Source organism: Dasypus novemcinctus, chromosome 1 (genome assembly GCF_030445035.2).
Source record: "Dasypus novemcinctus isolate mDasNov1 chromosome 1, mDasNov1.1.hap2, whole genome shotgun sequence".
Lineage (NCBI taxonomy): Eukaryota > Metazoa > Chordata > Mammalia > Cingulata > Dasypodidae > Dasypus > Dasypus novemcinctus.
In genome coordinates this window covers 66481779-66486095 of record NC_080673.1, presented here as the reverse complement: position 1 = coordinate 66486095, position 4317 = coordinate 66481779, and the positions used below count along the sequence as shown (strand labels likewise).

At 38.4% G+C, this 4317-nt stretch overlaps 1 pseudogene; it reads right to left on the bottom strand.

The window, feature by feature from the left end:
- Positions 1-824: 824 nt before the first annotated feature.
- Positions 825-1438, bottom strand: LOC101423063 (SREBP regulating gene protein pseudogene; annotated as a pseudogene).
- Positions 1439-4317: the final 2879 nt, after the last annotated feature.

The window sequence follows — 4317 nt, the reverse complement described above, 5'->3', positions numbered from 1 at the left end:
AGTAAGCCAGAATTTCTGGTTAAACGTTCTCTTACATAGGTATACACGCATATTTGACGATCACGAGAAAAGACCCTCTATGCATGTGATGCCAACTGCCAGAAATTTTGCATAGAATTAGAATGAAACAGTGTCTTTGACTTTTCCAATAATTTTATGTGGAAAGATACGGTTAATTCCTTGATGTTCAGGACCTACTCCTGAAGATGCTGTTGAAACAAAATACAAAATAATCCCCTAAAGAGAAAATCCACATTCTAAGACACAAAACATTTTATCTGGGCAAAAGGATAACTTAACTCATGAAGCTCAAGAATGCAAGAAAACAATAACAATGACAATAATAAAAATAATTTTCTTGAATTTAGTCAACTAGAAAGGCAAGGCATTTTCCTACACAAAGCATTATGACTTTCTCACTACTCCAAAGAAATCCAATAAATAATTTTATGGCAAAAGGGCCCAGATCAGAAGAGTAAGTGAAAACTTGACCCCCAACACCTGGGGAACACAAGTCACAGCTCCCTCACAGGAACACTGGTTGTGCCATCCTTCTAAGAATGTCAACAACACCCAAAGCTTGGTCTGTAGTTTTGTCTTTTGCAAATGTGAATGGCTGGAGTTTCCATATTGTTTTATAGAACAATTCCAACTGGTACGGCCCAGGCAATGAGTGAAGCCAGAGAGTACAACACAAGAAGTAGTTTCCCACAAGGTTTTTGTCCTTTGTCCGATGCACTAGTTTGAATGCTCAAGTCTGGCTTCAGGCTGACAGTTCTTAAGCAGGGCATCTTCTTGCCCTTGCTTTAAGGCTTCTGTGCCCATCACGCAGGGAAGAGCTGGGGAGGGCTCTCTCCATAGCAATACTTGGCTATGGGATTCCTATAGGTGTTCTCATGCTGCACACTTTGAGACAAGGTCCTGCATTTAGCCGAACACAATTCAAAGTTATCTCCACTGCCATGAAGAGGTGCTGGAATGCCACGGCTGTTGAGTCGAGGAAGCCTCCAGGAGAAGTTGCTTGTTGGGCTGCAGGCAGCACCAGACACGGTACTCATAGGCGCTGCAGCACCGTTGGACAAGCAGCCATCGCAGCAGAATTGCTTGTCTAGGGATGTGGACACGACAGCAGCCATTCACCAAGCAAATCCTTCCCTTCACAGATGTATCCTAGTTCATCGGCGATGAGGCGCTTCCCTTGAATGGAGTTACTGGCACTGATTGCCTGGTCGACTGCTATCGCCCAGGCTAAACTGCACTTTCCGGGGAAGGGGCTGATCATGGTCTTGAATCTGGAGAAGATTCCGATCTCTCACTGCCCTCTCCTCCTGCTGAAGGTCCTGGTGAAGAAGTGGACGAGCGAGAGCGGGAAGACCAGGGCAAGCACCGGCCTCTTCCGCAGAAGCAGGCGCCACGCCACGGCCGCCAGGTTCACCATCCTGGCGCAGCGCGGCAGGCCCGGCCCGGGTGGCAAGGCCCCTACAGCCCCGGGGCTCCATCCCTAGAGCTCCATCCCTAGCAACCCGCGCGTGCTCAGCACCCGCGGCTCTGTTTGCACCTTTTGGCTTTTGTGAATAATGCTGCTCAAAATTCAGTGTACAAGTATCTGTTCAAGTTCCTATTTCCAATTCTTCAGTAGTATATACCTAGAAGGGAATTCCCTGGTCTTATGGTGATTCTATACACAATTTTTGAGGAACCTCCAAACTGTTTTCCATAGCGGCTGCATCATTTTATAATCCCATCCGCAAGGTATGAATTTTCCAATTTCTCCACATCCACATCAACCTTATTATTTTCTGTTTTTGTAATAGCCATCGTAGTGTGTATGAAGTGGTAGCTCATGGTTTTGATTTGCATTTCCCTGATGATTAATGATGTTTAGCATCTTTTCATATGCTTGTTCACCATTTGTATATCTTATTTCAAGAAATGTCTATTCAAGTCCTTTGCCCATTTTAAAAATTGGGTTCATTGCCTTCTTGTAGTTATTCGTAGCAGTTCCTTTTATATTTTGGATATTAACTTGAAAGCATTATGTTGGGTGGAATGATCCAGACATAAAAGGACAAATATCATATGATTCTGCTTATATAAAATATGTAGAATAGGTAAACTAATAGAGATAGAAAGTAGCTTAGAGGTTACCAGGGCTGGGTGAAGAGGAGACTGGGGAGTTATTGCTTAATAGGTACCAAGTTTCTCTTTGTGTTTCTCTTTGGGATAGGTAAGCAGGTTGGAAAGTATTTGGAGACAATTATTCTGACTGTGTATCACTTATTTTATTTCCAAGCATTGCCTAATAAAAAAACCAAAAAACAAACAAACAAAAAAATGCAAGCTCTGCCAGAATTTGTCCCTTCAAATAACTTATCATTTTTATAGTAATTGCATTTTCATAATGTTTGAGTGGATTAAGAAAAGCTATGCTGTTTCAAATTAATAACCTTTGTGGGCACAGGTCAGTTTGTGGTATTTGTTATAGCAGTCCTGGAAAACTAAGATAAGTACTTATCCAAATGAAATGAAAATGTTTTTCCACATATGACTTGCACTCCAATGTTTGTAACAGCTTTACTCACAACAGCCCCAAACTGGAAGCAACCTAAGTGTTCATCAATAGGTAAATCAATAAGCAAGTTTTTTCATATTCATACAATGGAATATTTATCAGGTGTAAAAAAAACTTTTGACCCCCAAAAAAATCTATGGATGAATTGTATAGCTGTGCTCAGCAAAAGAAAACAGATCTGAAGGAACACCTACTGTGTGATTCCATTTGTATGAGAGTCTAGATAGGACAAATCCAATCCATGCCCGGCAATGAAAATTGGGGATAACTGACTGGAAAGAGGCACAAGAGAATTTTTTGAGATGATTGGAATGTTCATATTTTGATGGTGGCTGGTTTATATGGATGCATACATTTTTCAAAATTCATAAAAGTTTATATTTAAAATATGTTCATTTTATTGCATGTAAATTATTCCTAAATAAAGATGGTTTTAAGAAAAGAAATTGCATGAATTTGAAAAATGGAATGAGCATGTTTCTTCAAAAATATCGCTGGTTGGCTCCTGGATGCCTAAAAGATAAAATCCAAAATCTTTAACACAGCTTATATATTCCTCATCTTTTGGAAAATGCCATAATTTTAGCTTTTTATCTCTCCTACTTTTCCCCAATTGTATTCTCCAACAATATTATTTTACTTTTATTGAAAGGATTACCTCTGTTGTGATACCACTGCCTCTGTTAGGCTTTCATAACCACCCAAGTCTGGATTAGGTGTTAGGTTCTTCAAAAGAACTCTTCTCATGGCACTTATCACTTTAGATTTTAATTCACTATTCATTTGCATGTATCCTACCCGCATGATTTCCTTGAAGTAATGTTCATTGTCTGCCATGCTCCTTTTTCATTCCCAGATCCTTGCATTGAGAGTGAAACATACAGCATGATGAACAAATGAATGGGCTTATTTTGAGGGATTTGTATTAGGATATGAGGGCAGGCTAGAATGTAGCAGAAAGAAAAGCAGCATTTATTTAATACATCCCATTGTACTAAATATTTATAAATCCTTGAGCAATAAATACAAAAATGATCAAACTAAGGTTCATAAAAATTAAGTAAACTTGCTCAAGATCATAAAAATAGTACATGAGAGAAGTGAGGTTCAAACTCTAAAAGTGATTGTTCTTTTCATTTTATGATATTTATTCATTCATGCAAGAAGCTTAGGAAATAATTAAAGGAAAAAAGTGGAAGGCATCAAACATTTCTTTGGCTAGGAATCCCCTTAAGACTCTTGGGATATCTAATAATGATGAGGCTATGATGGATTGTTGGTATTTTGACATAGCCCCAAGCTCACCTATTATTAATATTCCAGATCCAATGTCAGCAACATAAAACTTGATTTTATTATTCCATCAGCTATGGCCTCATTGTTCAGTATACCTAACTCAATTCAGAGATCTTTATGAATTTATCATTTAAGGCCAGCTCTCCTAGGAATGTGTGATAAACACAATGGCACCTAGAAAGAATAAAAGAAAAGCATTGAAGACACTGATAATGATTGCCATCCTGAAAAGCTGATTCAGAATTCTGTGGTGCCAAAGATTATTTGAAATCTGCTAGATATAAAACTAGTTATGAATCTTCATTAAATAAAATAATGAAAGCTTATTCTCATACAATACTTCTTATAATATTAGAGTAGCAGTTTGATATTATTGATGAATTCCTAAAAGAAATATTGGATTATGTTTGTAAACTGATCTTTTCCTCTGCGCATATTAGATTATATTG